At 44.3% G+C, this 21,209-nt stretch overlaps 1 protein-coding gene across 3 annotated transcripts in view; it reads left to right on the top strand.

The window, feature by feature from the left end:
- Window positions 1-21,209, top strand: part of LOC138284953 (baculoviral IAP repeat-containing protein 1-like) — a 472,954-nt gene that overhangs the window by 35,997 nt on the left and 415,748 nt on the right. The gene's annotated exons all lie outside the window — the stretch shown is intronic.

Raw genomic sequence — 21,209 nt, 5'->3', positions numbered from 1 at the left:
CCGCCACCAGCACCGCGGGTAGCAGCAGCAGCCCCAGTGGCCAGCCGTCTGAGGCTGCAGGTGAAGGGCTGGAGCCTCCCCCCACCACTACCAGCCCTGACACCAGCACCACCGCCAGCAGCAGCAGTCCCAGTGGGTAGCCGTCCGAGGCTGCACGGGAAGGGCTGGAGCCTCCCCCCACCACTGCCAGCCCTGACACCAGCACCGCCGCCAGCAGCAGCAGTCCCAGTGGGTAGCCGTCCGAGGCTGCACGGGAAGGGCTGGAGCCGCCCCCCCACCATTGCCAGCCCCGACACCAGCACCGCCGCCAGCAACAGCAGCCGCAGTGGGCAGCCATCTGAGGTGGCACGGGAAGGGCTGGAGCCTCCCCCCACCACTGCAAGCCCTGACACCAGCCCCGCCACTGCCACCACTGAGCAGCCTTCACCGCCGGCGGGCAGTGTATGGTCCTGCCTCCATGGGCTGTAGTGCGTCCTGGACCTTGCAAATCCTGTAGGTGTGACACCCAGGTGAGAGACTGTGACCTTGCACTCCCCAAGTGCTGAATCACGGGGCACAGGGCCCCCTGCAGAACCAGTGGAAGAATGGAAGAAGCCATCCACTCACCCCATACTTCCCAGGATGAAGCGCACTGGGCACACGGACCCTCAAGAACCAGTGGAAGAAGCCATCCACACACCCCATCCTTGCCAGGATGAAGCACATTGGGCACAAGGCCCCCTCCAGAACCAGTGGAAGAAGCCATCCACTCACCCTATCCTTCCCAGGATGAAGCACACTGGGCACAAGGCCCCCTCCAGAACCAGTGGAAGAAGCCATCCACTACCCCATCCTTGCCAGGGTGAAGTACAATGGGCACAAGGCCCCCCCCCAGAACCAGTGGAAGAAGCCATCCACTCACCCCATCCTTGCCAGGATGAAGCACACTGGGCAGCAGGCCCCACCAGAACCAGTGGAAGAAGCCATCCACTCACCCCATCCTTCCCAGGATGAAGCACACTGGGCACAAGGCCCCCAGTGGAGAAGCCATCCGTTCACCCCATCCTTGCCAGGATGAAGGACACTGGGCACAGGGCCCCCTCCAGAACCAGATGAAGAAGCCATCCACTCACCCCATCCTTCCCAGGATGAATCACACTGGGTACAAGGCCCCCTCCAGAACCGGTGGAGAAGCCATCCACTCACCCCATCCTTCCCAGGATGAAGCACACTGGGCACAAGGCCCCCTCCAGCACCAGTGGAAGAAGCCATCCACTAGAGAGACTGTGGCCTTGCACACCCCAGGACCAAGCAGTGGGCAAGCCACCCAATTGAGAGACTGCGGCTTTGCACTCCCCAGGACCAAGCAGTGGGCAAACCACCCACTTGAGAGACTGCGGCCTTGCACTCCTGAGGACCAAGCATTGGGCAATCCACCCACTTGAGAGACTGTGGCCTTGCACTCCCCAGGACCAAGCATTGGACAAACCACCCACTTGAGAGACTGTGGCCTTGCACTCCCCAGGACCAAGCAGTGGGCAAACCATCCACTTGAGAGACTATGGCCTTGCACTCCACAGGACCAAGCACAGGGCATGTTGCCCCCTCTAGGACCAGTGGCGTTGTACCTGTTGTATCGCAGTTTTAATTAAATAAGCTATATATATATTGTTCTATATAAATAAGTTTATCCTAATAGGAGTTTAATATTTACACCGATAGAAGTAGTATGTTCCACCTCCCCTTCCCCTTAGAATGGTGGAGTCTGACAGTTATTGGGCTGGAGTTGACAATAGAACGTTGAGGAGCTAGAAGAGCAGCTGTGTGGAGAACTGTTGCTGAGGCAGTAGAGATGAAAGAATAATGACTGAAGTAAAAGGAATTTGATTGAAGTGTCTTTATATCACTGGCGACGAGTTACGTGCGGAAGGGGGCACTCTCATCTCTACCCCTTTTGGATAACCCTTCAGCAACTTTAATTATCTTAAGGTACTGTTATTACTTTAAAGAATACTCTAGCTGAACATAAGCGTGCCATTTCGCCTTAGCGCTTCCTGTGCCTTACTTTAACTTTCGGAACCAGGACACTATTTACTCCAATTCAATCCATTTTTCAAATTTCTCACGTCAGCACACAGACTTAAACTGCTGTTCTATTTATATCTTCGATCGGAACACTTAACCTTTCTGACCTTTCCTGCGCTGACAGAGAACACTGAAATAACAAAGTGAAAACGTTTTTAGGAAAGAAAACGGAAGCATTGAAATTCAATCCAGCTTTTAACCAGTATTTCATCTAAGGGTTGACACAAAACAAGAAAAGTATTCCAGGCTGTAATTTTTCAAGTGGCATTTCACAGAGGAAAGAAAATATAAAAATAATAAGCACATGCAGTGCGGTAAAGTGCAATGATCGTGTGTCTTCATGTCAGCAGCATTCTGTTCCTGGCCGCACAACAATATGATTAAATTAAAGGCTGTTTTCCTGTTGCCTTAAAGATTTTAGAACTGGCATTTAAGACGGAATTAATTACATTACAAGCTGCATTTCGAACCAGAAAGGAAAACAAATACAGACCAATATGGTAATGTGGAAGGCGCGGTAAACTGCGGAACGAGTATCCTCACATTTCTGTTGCTGGCAGTGCACCAAAACATTTTAAATAAATCTCGGTTACCTGAAACCCAGAAATCTGAAGTGCATTCAAAGAAAATCTGACTGGAACTTCGTTTTCAAGCGCTCACAATCACTTTCTGGGTACATTCTGGGAACCTGTAATGAAACGCTGACAGGCACAGTTCTCTTCATTTTTGAGGTGCATGGTGGGAAGTGTGTTGCTTGAGCTCTTTCCTCTAATTTTGCTACAAAACCTACTCTTTACATTTTGGTTGTTCTCTACTGTTATTTCAATAATTTCTATGTGTATTTAATTATTGATAAGGGGATTTACCTTGGAATTACCCTATTTATCTGTGAATCTGTACTGATGATAACTGCATAACTGTTACTTCAATAATATTTTATAGTGTATTTAGTTAGTGTTAAGGTGAATTGCATTTGACTTACCCTATTTACCTGGGAATCTGTACTCATGATGGCTGCTGCAGGTATGTCCCAACCTGTTCCGTTTTTAAATGAGGTTGGAGAACCTAGTTCTCCATGGAAAGAATGGTTCAAAATATTTGAATCATATTTAATTGCCATTGGGGGTGACAGATTTAATCCAGTTAGAAAACAGCATATTTTATTACACAATTTAGGAACACATGGTAGGAAAATTTACGAATCCTTGCCTGAACCTAATATTCCAGAAGATCAGGTGCGGGATGAATATGTCACCACATACATGAAATTAGAAAAACAATTTGGAGACAGAATAAATGTTGTTTTAGAACGTCATAAATTTTTTTCTCGCAATCAAAGTAAGCAAGAAAGTATAACCAACTATATTGCTGCTTTGAGAGGATTAAGTACTTTATGCAATTTTGGGGAGCTTAATGATTCACTCATTCGAGATCAATTAGTTCGTTGCACCAGTAATATAAAAATTCAAGAGAAGCTATTACAAAAGCAACCTGATTTACATGAAGCAATTGAAATTGCTAAATCCATTGAGCATACTGCTATATGCTTACAGGAAATTAGATGTCCATCTGCTCCAGATCAGGTCACAGAAATCAAAGGTAACATAGAAGAAGACAACATTCTCAAAATTAGAGGCGTAGATAAAATACCTCAAAAAAACAAGATTGTAAATCCTAATCTAAAATGTTTTCGTTGCGGAAGCAACAACCATTTAGCGAATTCAACTGGTTGCCAAGCAAGAACAGCCATTTGTAGGAAATGTAACAAAAAAGGGCATTTTGCTAGAGTGTGTAGGGATATGTCAAGACCAGAAAGACCATATGATGGCAAGAATGTAGAAGGAAATCATCAAGAAGTTAAAAAAATTATATTACAGGTGAATGATAAAGAAGTAATTCCTTTTCAGTATCCAGAATGTGAAATTTTCATTGATGGCAACCCGGTTAAGGTCTTTGCTGACTCATGTTCCCCTTTTACGATTATTAATGCTGTGAACCTTGACAAAATTGATGATGGAATTGTGACCAGCTTAACGGAACCAGATATTAACCCCAAAGGTTACAACCAGGACCCTATTCCTCTTAAAGGAATGTTCAGAGCACTTATTTCATTCAAGGGTCGATCCACTATGGGGAAGGTTTATGTTGTAAAGGAGGGATCGAGTCTTTTGGGCTGGCAGCATCAGAAGGAGTTGGGGATTAAGTTGGATCCAAACAATCCAGAACAAGTTTTGATCATTGACAAACCCAACTCAAAAGAACAAATTTTTCAGGAATTCCCAGAAGTTTTTAGTGGAAAATTGGGTTTATTAGCAGGATTTCAGCACAAAATCAAGTTGAAACCCCAATCAAAGCCTACCGTACACAAAACCAGACCGATACCCCATTTACTGAAACAGGCGCTCAAGGAGGAACTTGACAGAATGCAATCTCAAGGCATAATTCAACCTATTGACAGCTCTGAATGGTTATCCCCCGTTGTGATTGCTAGGAAAAGTAATTCAAAAGACATCAGGGTATGTATTGATTTAAGAGACCTGAATAGGAATATTTGGGTAGAAAGACACCCTCTTCCTATAATCCATGAGATTTTAAGTACCATGGGAGATGCAGTATGTTTCTTGGTGCTGGATCTTTCCAGTGCATATCATCAAGTAGAACTTCACCCAGATTCTAAGTGGCTTACGGCATTTACCACCCCTATGGGTTCCTTTATGTTCAATAGGATGCCGTTCGGGCTGGCGTCGGCTGCTGCAGTGTTTCAGAAAATCATGCAGCATATTTTAGGAGACACTCCTAAAACTTTGTGTTTCCAGGACGACATTTTAATTTATGGGGCGACAGTTGAGGAACACAACACAAACCTGAGGAGGGTTCTGAATATACTGAAAACAGCAGGCTTAACGTTAAAGAAGGAAAAATGCCAGATTGGTGTGAGTTCTGTAGATTATCTAGGGTATACAATATCTAGAGATGGTTTTAAACCTAAAACTTCCCTGGTAGAGGCAGTTAAAAAAGCAAAGGCGCCCAAAAATAAGGATGAACTCAAGTCATTTCTGGGTCTCACTGAATATATGGCCAAATATGTCAAAAACTTCTCAGATACATCATATGATCTCAGAGAGTTACTTAAGAGTCACATACCTTATAAATGGAGGGAATGTCATGATTATGCATTTGAAAAGATTAAACAGGCCATTTTATCAGCACCATATCTTTGTAATTTTAATCATGAAAGGAAAACTATTCTCACCACAGATGCCAGTAAATTGGGTTTGGGGGCTACACTATCACAAGTCATTGATGGCAAAGAGAGGATTGTGGCTTTTGCATCAAGGGCTCTAAGCAAAGCTGAATCCAATTACTCAGTCATTGAAAGAGAGGCTCTGGCATGTTTCTGGGCTGTTAAACATTTTAAATTTTTTCTTTGGGGTACACAATTTACCATACGCACAGACCACAAACCTTTAGTTTATGTATTCTCCACTAAGGGATTTTACAACAGCACTCCAAGGATTGCGAGGTGGACCTTGGGCCTTGAAAGCTTCTGTTTCAAGGTTGAGTACCTCCCTGGCAATAGAAATTTGGCTGCAGATTTTCTATCTAGAGTTCCGTTGGATGTAGTAGAAGACTTTGATACTCCAGAATATCCTATATTGGTAGTTTCTACATCTTCTATCAATGAAGATGAATGGAATTCAGCATGTCAAAAAGATGAATCTCTATCCTTGCTAAAACTGAGAGCCAAGGAAGGATGGCCTGAATCCAGGAAGGATCTGGATGAAGTTATTAAAAGCTACTGGGAGGTGAGATATGAAATAAATGAAATAGGAAATTGTGTATTTAGGAATGATAAAATAATACCTCCTGCAAGTTTAAGACACAAAATCATTAGGCTGGCTCATGAGGGCCATCTGGGCAGAAGCCTAACAAAATCACGTATTAGGGAACGGTACTGGTTCCCTAATATGGACTCCATGACTGAAACAGAAGTCAAAGATTGCACCATATGTGCACGCAGTGATAAAACGAAATTGATTCGCAAAACCCCAATTTCTCCTGTGTCCATACCTGACAAACCTTGGTCCAAACTGGCATTAGATATCATTGGGCCAATCAACATGACAGGAGTAGTCAAACGCTTTGCCTTAGTATTAATTGACTACCACTCGCATTGGATAAATGCAAAATTAGTTAACCAAATCACAACTGAATCGGTGATAAATTTCCTCAAGGATGTGTTTGCTGTTGAGGGCATACCAGCTACCCTTATTACTGATAATGGGGTTCAGTTGACTTCTTTAGCAATGAAAGACTTCCTTGCATCTCTCAGTATAAATCACCTCACTACCGCTTTGTATTGCCCAAGGGCAAATGGTCTGATTGAGAGAACCAATCGTATGATCAAGGAATGCATACAGTTAGCTAGTGTTAATCATTTGAGTGTGGAAAATGCTATCAGAGACATGTTATGGGCATACCATACAACTCCAAATTTAATCACTAAAGTTTCCCCGTTTTCTGCGCTAAAAGGCAGAAAACCAAGCACAAAATTCTTTCCCTCATGGTTAGGTGGAGGAGAGAAGAGTGAACCTGCAACCCCTCATATCAAACTTAAATTATCTCTGCACCAAGATAAATACAGAAGAATGTATGATAAGAAACATGGTACGAAACAACAACAGTGGGTGGTAGGGGACAGAGTGTATGTTAAAAATCCATTGAAGGGAATGAGGTCAAATGTGAGAGACACCAAGTTTATGGGCCCATTCAATATTGCCAAAGTAAAAAGAAATGTAGTTGTATTAGAGAATGGACAGTGTTGGAGAATGGATAGGATCGTCAAACAGCCACCGGGTGTAGAAAAGACTGAAAGCAATCCTGAGGAAGCGGAAGGAAGTCAGGAAGTTCCACAGAATCGCAATGAAGGAGGTTATGAGAAAAGAACATATAGCCGACGAATTAAACCTCCTGTTTGGCATAAAGATTACGAGATTACTACTTGAGTATAATGAACTGTAATTAATGATAGCAGATGACTGTACTATTTCTAGTTTTGTTAGAAGGGAAGATGTGTTGTATCGCAGTTTTAATTAAATAAGCTATATATATATTGTTCTATATAAATAAGTTTATCCTAATAGGAGTTTAATATTTACACCGATAGAAGTAGTATGTTCTACCTCCCCTTCCCCTTAGAATGGTAGAGTCTGACAGTTATTGGGCTGGAGTTGACAATAGAACGTTGAGGAGCTAGAAGAGCAGCTGTGTGGAGAACTGTTGCTGAGGCAGTAGAGATGAAAGAATAAAGACTGAAGTAAAAGGAATTTGATTTAAGTGTCTTTATATCAGAGACTATGGCCTTGCACTCCACAGGACCAAGCACAGGGCATGTTGCCCCCTCTAGGACCAGTGGCGTTGTACCATCTTCCAGCTGAGGTGCCCCCCTCCCCTTCCCCGTCCCCTTGAGGTGCCTGTGTATTTTCAACCTGATGCCTCTGCAGTGTTCTCTCCGTGTTGTTGCAGGAGTGAGGTGGGGCCTTGGCCTATGTGATGTGGCCCTGTGGCCCACGGACATTGAGGACTGGGCAGTGTCCCTCCATTTGTATATTTGTATATACTGTTTTGAGTTTGAAGCAAGTATTTATAGTATTTTATCTTATTACACTCACTTTAATCAATCCCATTTTTCCTGGGGGGTATGGGGTGGATGTGTAACGCTATTGCATCTGTTTGTGTGTATGGTGTTGGGGGTGGGGGTATTGCGTGTTGCATGTGTGTGTCACTCTCTTTTTCCTCCCCCCTCCCTTGTGTGCTAGGCGGCAGTACTCACCGTAGTCGTCTTTGCCGACGTTGATGATCGTAATGAATGAAGAGGTATACAAGCATGGGGAAGATGTGCAACTCGGGCTCCATGGCGTCGTGGTTGTTTCCCTGTGTGACAAGAGGTGAGACCTTTGACTTCTGTGTTCTGTTTCCACCGTGCTTTTGATGTCGTTGGTAGTGGGCGGAACATTGTCTTTGGCCTGGCTGTTGGCGGTTACCGCCATGGTGCTTGTTGCTACTGCTGTGGCGGTCGGTGTGTTAAAGTGGCTGTCTGTCTGAGCGGTTTCCCCCGTGGTCATAATTCAATTTTTTTTACCGCCGGCCTGTTGGCTGTATTACCGCTGCTTTATCACCAACCGCCAGGGTTGTAATGAGGGCCATAGTCCGGACCCTCTAAGTGGGGATTGGTGACATGTGCCTACCCCTGCTCATACTCATGAGCAGCAGATTATGAAACAAGTATGTACTGGCCAAATATTCCATCTGTGCAACCTGCCCTTCCACCTCCGGGGAACAGACCAGTGAATCCAGGCGAGCATGAAGGTCATGGAGCAGGGGATAAAATGAGTACTCCCTGTGCCCCATGTATAGCAGCCAACAAGGATCACAGAGTCCCTAATTGTCCATCCAGTTCCAAAAATCCCTTGCAAGGCCAACAATCAGGGAATCCATAAGTGGGGGCATGGACCTATCAAGGTGCATGTCCACCACACATTTGTAATGGACCCCCCAAAAGCACTGGGGTTGTACCGTCTCAAGGGCGAATTGGGGACAGTGACCTGAGGAAAAGTTCCTGGGCAGTGTTCGGGGCATAAATACTGCCCATCATGATGTGCAAGCCATCCAGTTCTGCGGAGGGAATAAAATAACATTCCTCTTTGTCAATCCGGGTATTAGTAACCATAAGTGGAACACCCAACCAAACACATATCATGGACCACAAGGGAATGCAGAATAGGTGATGACAAATATCAGATCCCTCCATTTGTGTTGCAGATTAATGATCTGGTCTTCCATCACATGAGTCTCCTTCAGGAAGGCTATGTTCCTGCTACTGTGTTTCAGATATGCAAAGATTTTATACCTTTTAGCTGTGATCGTGCGTGAGGAAGGTGTACTTAGTGACCCGCAACTGCATTATGTCTAGGATATGGACCCTCTGCCCTTCTCAGCCCACCCTTTCGGGGTAGTCCCATTCTTCTTCCCCATTGCAACCATATGGCAACAGCCAGCTGCCAAACCAATAAAACATCTGTTCTCTGCCCCCCTCCAGTGCTGCCCCCACTGTACTCTTCTGTCAGTGGTGCACCAGGTGGATGGGTCCCCCGGGGGATCATTAGTCATCTTTGTTTGAATGGTCAACTTCAGACCCTGGTTCTAAAGACACTTCCCTGGTGTTCAGTCTCTCACAGTATCATTGCCACTCAGCCTCTGTAGCACGTGGAAGGTGAACGGGAAATTGATGACCGCTGCTCTCCCTTGTGCTGTCTGGGTTTTGATGGGTTGAGCTAGTTGCCCCAACCCCCTTCTCCTCTTTGGAAGGGGCGGTCTGCTGCTAAACATAGCTTCTTTCCCTGCCTTATGCCACTCCAGCCAATCCCAGGAACTGTCAGGTTCATCAAAGAACCAGGACTTCTCACCCCTCATGATCTTCAGGTGGGCCAGAAAAAGGAGGACTTAGTGGATCTTTGCATTTCATAGTGCCTTATTGACCACCAGGAAAAAAGTCAGTTTCCTCTGCACTGCCATTGTGTAGTCAGGTAATATGGCAATAGCTGCCCTCTGGATCATCAAGTGTCACTATAACGAAGCAACTGTGCGACCACCGGTCAAGACGGCGTGTCCGACGGAGGTTTGCGTTCTGGCACTCCATGTGCTCCTTTCAGTGCATCAAATTTAGATACAGGGTCACTTCCTTCGCCAACCACTGTTCCAGGTACAAGACCAAGTCTTCTCCCTCTCTCCCCTCTGGGAGACCAACTATTTGTAAAATGTTGCTCCAGCAGAACCCCTCTGCACTGTCTGCCCTCCAGTCCAGCATCTCCACCTTTTGCGTAAGGATATGTACCTGATCTGGCAGACTTTTCATTTGAAGGCACACCTTTCTGAGGGCATCTGCATTACATTTGACTCTGTTCGCCAGCTTCTGATTGTCATCTCAGAGGATATTTACATCTATGGACACCTTATCAACCTTGCCCTCCATCATCCTTTGGGTCATGTTAATGGCACTAAGTATTTGATCCAATTTATCAGAGGCTGCTGGGACATGTTGGAAGCCTTGATTCCCCCTGGTCTTGCGAGCCCTCACACAGAGGTGAGGCACCTCCTGGCACATCCTGGCATTCTTGGTAGAGTAGGACTGGACCATCCCATCCTGAGGTCGGGTCACCAGGTTAGCTAGTGGAAAGTCTCTGGGCAACTTCACCACCCCGCTTGGGTGGACTGCACGTGATGTTGTGCTCCAAGAAGATGGCTCCACCCAAGCTGCCCACTGGTGCTCTCAAGGTGATGCTAGCGACTCAAGCTGCCATATTATTTGGTGCTCCCAATGATGCTTAGGTACAGGATGGTGCCCTGTCACCCCTGCACATGAGGAACCCATAAGGTGGTGCAGGTAAGCTGATTCCTCTGGTCCACATGCCTCAGTGCCCCCATTCTGTAACACCCCCCCTCACTGCTCATCCAAGGAGGGGATTAGCACCACTTCCAAAGTGTGTCACCAGTTAGTAAAGTCACTCCATTGCTGTGCCTCACCCCAGCAGTCTCCCAGCGCTCAGCAACACACACTAGCTGGAATCATTAAATTCAGCTTCTCACCGGCCCTTCCCAATTGAGCACTGTTAGAAAGGCTCTACTTGTGAAGCAGGTCAGATAGTGCCTCATTATTTCTCCATCTCCAACAGAGCCTCAGGTGGTCTCATGACTCCTCCAAGATCAGACCTGCCAGCTGGCCCCAACCTAGCACAATCAGGCACTGCTGGCCACTATCTTGCCTGCTCCGGTGCTCCCTACCCGCTACAGGCCGTGTCAGTGGCCCGTACACCTGCTTCATTAGCCCCTTCACACTGCACTCCAAGGGATGTGAAACAGTACAACACATGCAAATACCACACATGCCTTTTTTACAACACATGCCTTTACCACGCAGGTAAGGTAAGTAAAAAATATATATATATATATTTATATATACACAGCAACTATACTTACCACGCGTAGTAAAGGGATATGTGTGGTAAAAGCATATGCATGGTAAAGATTTGCATGGTAAATGATGCATGGTAAAGACATTACATGGTAATGTAGTGGATCGTATTTCTATCGTATCGTATCGGATTAGTTTTATTGGGAACCAGGAGATCGCCTAGCCTTTGGTTTGCAGGCCCGTGCCCCTGTCACCTAGTGACTTTTAACCTACTTAACCTGCTCTGTTTTAGTGCATTTATTTAATTATTTCTTCTAAGATGGCTGCCATATTTATAGTTAGGAAAATGTTTTGATTTCCCTTTATTAGTGCCATTCTGTGATGGCATTACTATCAGTGTCAAAGACAAGGAATATACGTAGGTATTCACATCATGTCCCTTTCTCACTTACATGTGACAGGAACATAATGTACTTTTGGAGGATAATTGCCATCCCAAGCACGCCTTCCTACCTATTGTTTGGGAACATACTTGCATCAGGGGTCCTACAAGACACTGTCTATAAATACATCTCCCGCAGACAAGGTTATCAGAGGGATTCCTACCAGATGCTATCAACGCTATCTGCGCTTTCGATGCAGACCCAGTCTTTGTGTCTCCATGGAGTCTGATCTAAGACCTAATTCCAAGGTAACAAGGGTTGGGGGTGCTTCTCATGGACTCGGTACTGACAGATTAGGTTTATCATACCTAGCTCTCTAGGTTAAAGATTAGGATCTTCATTCCAAGGTAACAAGGGTTGGGGGTGCTTCTCATGGACTCGGTACTGACAGATTAGGTTTATCATACCTAGCTCTCTAGGTTAAAGATTAGGATCATCATGCTAGGGTATCTTACATCTCTTGTTTATTGCAACATGGTGGGAATCTTTATATTCATGACTCTCATTGTCATAATCATGCTTCTTGCACAGTGCATTATCCTACACATTGCAGCTCATGCATTTTATAGTAGATTGCAGTCTTGTTAATAAAACCTAGAGAAAACTTTACTGCATCTCTTTCATTGCCTGTGTGTGACTGAGACTTGTTGCTCATGTGAGAAAAGGGTAGTCTCTGTTTAACCACGACTCCCCTGAGATGTCGCACTCTAGAGTCCATGCGTAAAGGCTGCCACAAATCACCTTTTACAGTTTGGGTTTTTGGTGAGGTACTGCTTGTGAGCCGGGAGGGTTGGCCCGACAGTTGCGACTTGTTGTAGGATTGGCCTAGTCACATACAAACAAAAGTGCTGTCAACCATAAACCAGCAGTCTTGCCTAGAGCAAGAGTCCAACTATGACCGTAATGCTTGTGTTGTAAAGAATGTTTACCCTCCAAGGGGTGCTACAAGTATCTCCACCCACTCCAGGTCACCCCTGGGGGATCGCTGCTGCTGCCTGTCTGCATTGTTGCTGCTAAGGGGAGTGCCTGTCATCCAATGTTATCCTGTCCAGCCTGGCTGCTAGAGGCCTTGCACTCTCAGTGGGCCCCAGCAGCAGCACTTTCTGTGGCCCCAGCTGTTCCTTAGGCACTCCACTCTTTACTGAGGTCAAAGGTGCCCCCACTGGCCCTTCGGTGTCGCAGCATGATTGGGGATCAGTTAGCAATGCCCCGACAGTCATAGACTTGCAGCCATCTTGCAACGTGGTTTGCCATGCCCCCCCTGCGTCTTTATGCTTGAATTCCTACATCAATACATAGAATACGGCCAGTGTTGTGTAGTTATATAGTATTATCATTAATTTCCATCTGCCGCATATGGAATAAAATGCAGTACTAATGGCCAATTTTGGTACATACTACTTCAGTCAGTTGAGGTGGTTGACAATTGAGAAAGTGAGAGATTGAAGTGTGGATGATGGACACCTTTTTAAGAAAGTAAGAAAAATGTGTGCTTATTCCTATGTCAATTGTCATGAGCTACTTCTGAGCTTGAGGGCCAGAAAAATGATCACTGTGGGCCATGCTAGAGGAATTGTTCACTTAGGATGTGTTTTGTGGAGCAGTTTTGAAGGAGAATTGTTATGGGAATTGCCCTAAGCCCTAGGGAGAGTAAAAAGAGTCAACAAAGGTAGAACGATCAAAAATTGGGTTAGGCAAATGGTGGTCTGGAGACTGTGAGGTGGTGATGGTGGGCAGAGTACAGAGATCTGGTTGGGGTTTGGCTGGAATCCTTTGCAGGAATATGAAGGGGGGGAGGCCACGGATCATTTTGAAGATCAAGGTTAGAAGTGTAAACTGGGGTCCACTGCAGGCTAGGAGCATGGTAATACATAGATGTTTAGGACATAGGTTAATGGACTGGATGGGCAAAGAGTACACATGTAAACAAGATGAAAACTTTGTCAAAGATTAGAAGCCATACTTGTGAGACCCAAGCGCAAGATGCTGCATTTGTCCATCTTAATGACCACAGGTGTGTTATGAGAAGTACAAATAGATGTTTTATAATTGAACAGCCCAGTTGATGTTGTGCAACTTTGACTCTGGTAGAGAAAAAGGTGTTTAGCCTCCGTCTGGAATCAGAAAGCTCTCCAAAGGTTCTAGCAGTAGGAAAGAGAATAATGATACTCTGAGGATGAGAAGGATTAGTTTGGTTGAAGATGCAAAGTAGAGGAGTTCATTTTAAGATAAGTTAATCACAAGTGAGTTTCAGGCCTGAGAGAGATCAATAGCTGTAAGAAAGTTAGAGGCCTATACTTGTAGTTAAGGAGTGAACGAAAGAGAAGAGAATAAAATTAGGGTGCCATCTCCACTTGGTAATGAGATCAACCAAAGGAAGAGATAAGCACACTTATAGAGGAGGTGTAGTGTAAGAATAGCAAGGGACCAGTGACTGAGCATTGGGGAACACCCACTCTGCAAGAGATGCAAATGGATGGGTTAGAGCACTGATAAATTGAAAATGAGTGATTAGAGGAGCAAGATCTAACTAACCACAGGAGAGCTTTTTCTGTAATTCCAGCAGAAGTAAGTATGTTGAGCAAAGATCAAGTGGTCGATAATTCTGAATGCAGCTGATAGACGAAGGGGGTTGAGACATGAAGACAATCCGTTGTGATGGGATGAAGCAATAAACTTTTAGACATGAGTGAGAGTTGTCTCCGTGGAATGAACTACACTGAAACTTAAATGGAGAGGGTCAGTAAGGTTTGCAAATGAAAGATATTGTGTGATCCTTTTGAAAATATAGTGTTCAAGAACTTTGACGGTGAATGGCAACTGAGAGATGAAGAGGGAGAATAGGGGTCAGCCCTTCAGATGATTTAGCACCATTACAGATTTAAAAGAATGCAGACATGTAATAGTAAGGAGTAACAGTTTAAAGAGTGAGGTTGGGGTATTAGAGGAAATAATTAGTTTTAACAGCTAAGGAAAAATGTTCAAATGGAGAACATGAAGGATTAGCAGATTTAAGAATGGGTAGTATCTTACAAGGAATATATGAGAGAGGTAGGTGTTGACATAAGACTAGACCTTATTGGGGGTAGTGTTGGAGTAAGATATGAGCACAGTTAGGAGAGTATTAAGCCAAATCTTGGTATTTTTTATTTTTGGATGGAAATTAGTATATTGCCTTCGACCTTGTAATGTTTTGTGAGTTAGAGATGATGGGACCCTTTTGGTTGCTGACAGACTCCATAGACCTGTGAAATAAGTGTTTGGTGTGGTTAATAGAATTCATGATTAGAATGTTGAGTTTGCAGTCACACACTGCAGAATAAAAACATGTAATACCAAGCTCTGTCTGTGGTGCAATCATTTACATATACCGAGGCTGGGGAGGACGGTACAACTGGCGACGGGAAAGGAGATACGTAAACTGAAGGACAGACAATGCTCTTTGAGAGAATTTGCTGTGGTCCAGCAAACTGCTTATGCATGCCATACATGCCTCAGCTGAAGTGAAGACCACCGTTTGCCATATGTGGAGTCAAAGCACCACTTCAGCCAGTGCCAAGCTTTCAAATAAGATGAAGGCCCTACAGAGAAAATTGTGTATTACTGGCCAGGAACCTGCTGGTGAGGCCATGAAAGAGGTACTGTGCCACAACTCAACATATAGCTATAAGGCATACAGACAAGTACTAGAGGCAGCGATAGCTGAGTGCAATGAGGCACTAAAAGCAGTGATAGCCCGAAATGGAGAAAAGCTAAAGGCAGTAAAAAACAGATACAACGCAGAAGGGTGAAAATTGTGAAGAACAGGTGCATGAGACAAAGCAAGTACTCGCTTTAAAAGAGGAAGAACACACAGCACATCTGGTGAGTGTGCCCGATGCCCTGAGTTCAAATACTGAGACAGTACCTCCAAATGGTGCTGTCAGGTGCACATCAAGCGCTGCCTGAATGACAATACTTACACTGACCGTAAAAGGACGCATGAAATACACAGCCATTGCCTTCTTGAAACCACCACTTCCAATTGATACCGCCAAGAAGCAAAATATTGGTGCCAGGTGGACTGCCTGAATAGAAACTGTTGATGATTTCATAGATGGACTGGGAGAAGCAGATGACAAAAAGATTATAATATATCATAGAAATAAAAGTGTAAAAGAAGCAATAAAGAAAATACACATGCTGATGGTCTCATACCGTCAAATCAAAGAAGAGCTAAATATGAAGTTCAATGCTGAATATTCATTACAAAAGGTATATTTTCAACCAGCGAAGACAGAGAGCTGGTGAAATGATCGACTAGTTTGTTGAAAGACTCAATATGCTTATCAAACATTGTAAGCTAAATTAATTCAATGATGAAGAAGCCATAGGTCTCTGAGTTATGGATGGTTGCTTGTCAGAATCATTCAGAGGATGAATGCTGAGAGAAACACATAGGTGGTCATTCCGACCTCAGCGGTCTTTTTTCCAGACCGCCGAGGCCGGGGGAGACAGAATACCGCCATTGCCGGCGGTATTCATGCCTCCCTATTCCGACATTTCCACTGGGCCAGCGGAGGGTAACAGCGTTACCGTACGCTGGCCCAGTGGAAATGGCACATCAACATTGCCGCCGGCTCGTACTAGAGCCGGCGGCAATGTTGATGTGCAGCGGGTGAAGTAGCACCCGTCGCACATTTCACTGCCCGAAATTCAGGCAGTGAAATGCGCGACGGGGCTACGCCTGGGGGCCCCTGCACTGCCCATGCCAAGTGCATGGGCAGTGCAGGGGCCCCCAGGGGCCCCGTGCGTCCCCTTACCGCCAGCCTTTCCATGGCGTTGTCTACCGCCACGGACAGGCTGGCGGTCGGGGACTCATAATCCCCAGGGCAGCGGTGCTTGCACCGCTGCCCTGGGGATTATGACCGCCAGGCGGAAACCTGGCGGTTAAGTGGAGGGGCCGGCGGTATGGCCGTGGCTTTTGTGCTACGGTCATAATAGCTGGCGGGACACCGCCAGCCTGTTGGCGGTGTTCCCACCAGCAAACCGCCGGCCGCCAGTGTCAGAATGACCCCCATAGTCTGGATTGAGTACTCATGGCTGCCAGATCTGAGGAACATGCAGATTGACAATCTGCTGACATGGAAGCCATAGGTGCCCAAAGCGAGTCAGTTGTGAACATGAAAAGTAAGCAGTAACACAAGGCTGAAGGACACCCAGTGATGTCTCCAAAGAAAAAGAAACTGTGCTTTAGATGTGGACTTTCATTTCCTCATGAAGGCAAATGTCCTGCCATTGGACAAGTATGCAAGGGCTGCAAGAAAGAGAACTATTTTGTAATGTTTTGCAAGGAAAAACTAAGTGCATCATGCTGAGAAAACAAAATTGAAGCCCAAACGTTTCAGAAGCGCAAGGCACAAGGGCAAGCAGCAATATCAGCTGAGGCAAATCGACATTAAAACAACGTTGATTGTTGCCTAAATCTTCTAAAGTTTTTTGGTGACATTGTCAAGCGACAATGAAGAAGATGGATGCGTGATGTTCACCTCAGAGAACTGTGCAAATGTAGGACTGGCTGCATGCAAGGAAGATGACAAGTCAAGAAAAATCAACATGTTAAATCACAAAAGTCATTCATACATTGTCCTAAAGCTACACTTAAAGTGAACGTTTCCTTCATACCTATTATTATAGACAGTAGTGCATCAATAAACATTATGCCAGAGGAGAAGTACCACAAACTGTCTCCAATGCCCAATCTCACACTTTTAAAAGCTAAAGTATATACATGGGCTGCAACAATGACATTAAAAAAATCAATGTTTATTCATAGCAACCATGAAATAAAAAAATACAACATTGCAAGCACCCATTCACGTGCTTCAAGATACTGCGTCAGATGTCTTTTTACTCAGCTTCAGTACTGCTGCTGAAACGGGGCTGATATCTCTAAACTATAACTTAAATGCTCAACGCAAAATAGTGAGTTTGTTTCCATCGTTGTTTCATGGATTGGGAAATCTACAGACCATGAAAGTGCAACTGCATATTATTTAGGGAGTCCGTCCTGTTGCTCAAAGACATCGTCGAATTGCATTTCATTTACAGTAAGCTGTTGAACAAGAAATAAAGCATGATATAATTGAGTCCTCTACTGGTCCAGCACCATCGGTTTCACCCATAGGGGGAGTGGTCAAAAAGGTCCATGAAAGAGCTGTACTCATCTGTGCTGATATGCGTCAAGCTAACAAGGCAATTGAAAGAGAGCGACATCGGGTCTACACATTCTGACATGGTCACACAGCTAAATGGTGCTAAAGTCTTCTCTCGCCTTGATCTGAACAACGGGTCTCATCAATTGAAACTTGAAAAAAATTTAAGGTACATTACTACTTTCCTACTCACATTGGTTTGTTCACATATAAAAGATTAAGGGCCGTATTTATGGCCTTTTTTGCATCGCTCTCACACCACACAACGTGGTGCAAGAGTGACGCAAACCTTAAAGGAGATTTATGAAGCCACACAAGGCTACTTTGCCTGAACCTGCGTGGCTTCATAAATCTCAATCAATGTAATGACATGCAAATTGCTGTGTTACATTACTCTGCACCAGGGAGGCATTTCAGTGGGTGTTGAATGGGTTTTCTTTCGCAACATCCATGGATTTTGAAGCATGCCCAGATTTAAAAGGACTTCAAATCCTGGGAATGTGCAAAAAAGATATGCCTCCGTAGGAGAGGTGTAATGAGGACAAAAATGTTTATTTCTCCTTGTTTATTCCTCTTTCTATGTTGTCTGTAGAATACAGCACAAACAGAAAGAGAAACATGGGCCACATGTACGTAGCATTTTGCACGCCGCAAACAGCGAATCGGGCCGTTTGCGACGTGCAAAATTCACTTTGGGATGTTCAGATCCATTTTTGCCATTCAGTGAACTATTTACCGAATCGCAAAAAGGGTTTGCAAGTTGCAATTAGGAAGTTTTGTTCCCTTCCTAATTGCGAGTCCCAGTCCATTGTATGATTGTTTTGTGACCGCAAATGCGGTCGCAAAACAATCACAGTTAGCACCAGTGTCACACTGGTGCTAATACATTTGCAAATGGGAAGGGGTCCCCATTGGACCCCTTCCCCTTTTGAATGGCAGTAAAAACATTTTTTCAGAGGAGGAAGTGGTCCTACGGACCACTGCCTCCTCTGAAAAAATGAAAAGAAAACTTTTCATTTTTTGTTTTTGAAATGCATCTCGTTTTCCTTTAAGGAAAACAGGCTGCCTTTTTAAAAAAAACTGCTTTTTTTAAAAGCAGTCACAGACATGGTGGTCTGCTGTCTCCAGCAGGCCACCATCCCTGTGAGTGCGGCCATTCCCAAGGGGGTCGCAAATTGCGACCTACCTCATGAATATTCCTGAGGTAGGGCATTTGCTACCCACTTGCGAATCGCAAACAGTGTCATTGACACTGTTTAACATAAGGTTTTGCAACTCGCAAATTGCGAGTCGCTCTGACTCGCAAATTGTGAGTCACAAACCCAATGTTTTGTACATGTAGCCCCATGTTTCTTAGGATTGTTTTTGTGCAGGAAAATGTCCTTTCCTGGGCAAAAACAATCCTGCATGCAACACAGGCACCCTTGCACATTGGTGAAAGGGTGCCCGTGTTGGCGCTAGGCTGCCAAAAGGGCACCAGTGCAGCAGGAAAGGACAGGAATGTGCTGTATTAGATCATTATGGTGCATTCCTACCCTTTTCCTGTGACACCAGGCAGCACAGCAAGGTGCCATGCTGCGCTGCCCTGCGCCACAAAGCTCAGAAATCTGGGCCTAAGTTTTGGTGTGTCAAAAGCTGCAGACCTTTTTCAAGATATCATTCGATGTATAATGCAGCCTGTCACAAATGCTTTCAATTACAGTGATGACATATTGATCTTTGGAGCCACACGAAAAGAACATGATAAAGTTCTTACTCAAATCTGTTGATTACTTGCTGATCCATGTCTAACCTTGAATGCAGAGAAGTGTGAGTTCCACAAAACAAAACTCAAATTATTTGGCCATGTTTTCTCTGACGTGCAAATGATTCCAGATCCAATTTAAGTACAGGGGTTGTCAGCCACCTGTCCCCCACAAGATGTTACCATGTTACGTTCTTTTCTTGGTATGGCCAGTTACCGTTCTAGGCTCGTACGTGAAATTGCCTCAGTAAGTCCTCCCTTAAGAGACTTCACAAAACTAAATGTTTCATTTCACTGGTCACATGAGTGTGAACAAAGCTTCAAGAAAATCAAACATGCAATTGAGAATGCCACTGAAATCGTCTACTTTGATCCAAAACTTCATACATAGGTTGTTGTTACTCAAGCCCAGTCGGGTTAGGTGTGATTCTTGCCCAACACAGTAGACACCCAAATGATCAAAGCCTATTGTGGCATATGCTGGCAGAAGTTTTTCCCAAACTAAAAGTGCCTTTTCACAACCTGAAAAGGAAAGTTTGGTAGTGGTGTAGACTTGTCAAAGTTTCCACTTATTTTTATGTGGAAAACATTTCACTCTTGTCACAGATCATCAAACATTGATTACCATCTTACCAAGTGGGTGGGCTACAGATTGAAGCAAAGTTGACACACTGCAGAGTGGAACAGGTTCTGTTGTGAATGAGCTGACAGAACAAAAAGATAGATAAATCATTTCATAGGCATAGAGCAGTGGTCTTCAAACTTTTTAATGCCGTGCCCCCCCCCCAGTTGAAAAAAAAAATCTTTGGGCCCCCCCCCTCAGATTTTTTCACAATTATTTTAGAAAGATGCCAATGTTTAAATATGTCTAAACCTATTTAAACATTGCAGTGAAGTACTGTTACCTTTTCAAACCTGCAATAACATGCTTCTGCTTAAAACAAAGGCATGTTATCTGTATAATATTTCTTTTGGCCAGCGTTTGGCACCCCCCCTGGGATCACTTGAGGCCCCCCTAGGGGGGCCCGCCCCCCAGTTTGAAGACCTCTGGCATAGAGGAAGGTTAATGGACACTTGATGTATGAAGGACAGTCCATTTTGTTTTTTCTAAACCTGGTACCACAAAGAAAGTGCAAAAGAAAATTGCTAAATAACATTAATAAAAAATGTATAACAAGAGGGAGTAAAGGAGGACTTCTCAAGGGGGCCACGATTTGGGTGCCATGGTTAAACAAGGGCTAGCTTTAAGTCAGGTTAAGCCATGTTTGATAGACAATGTTAAATAATAATTATAATAATAATAATAATAATATTAAATAAATAAATACTAAACTGCTCAACCCAACAAACATACTATAAAAAGTACACCCTGATGGGTGTATGTGCACTAAGATAAGGAAAAGCAAGAGAGTCTGTTATGAATGTTGTCCTATGTTCCTACATTTGCACTATTGCAAGATTGGGCTTTGCAATGTTTATAAGCTATTTACGTCGCTTGAAATTTAAACAAAAATTGAAAGGTTGCAGCCTCAAAATTAGAATTTATTGAAATACACAGAAAAACATGGTGAGCTTCTAAATGCCCCTCTGTGCAAATACCATTTTCTACAAACAATATTCTGTGCCAATGCCTTTGGGCCCAGGAGAGTTTGCCTGTCTGTAGTGTCCATCACTTAACTGCCAAAATGAAGTTATTTTCCACTGTGTCCGGATATGTGCACAGCAAAGTATTCATAGTGCTTTCTGTGATGACTTTATATAGGAACAATTTTGCTTTTATGTTTTAGCTCTTC

This window comes from Pleurodeles waltl, chromosome 1_1, assembly GCF_031143425.1.
Source record: "Pleurodeles waltl isolate 20211129_DDA chromosome 1_1, aPleWal1.hap1.20221129, whole genome shotgun sequence".
NCBI classification, from domain to species: Eukaryota; Metazoa; Chordata; class Amphibia; order Caudata; family Salamandridae; genus Pleurodeles; species Pleurodeles waltl.
The sequence above is the reverse complement of the archived record's forward strand: the minus strand, read 5'-3'. Positions and strand labels throughout refer to the sequence as shown.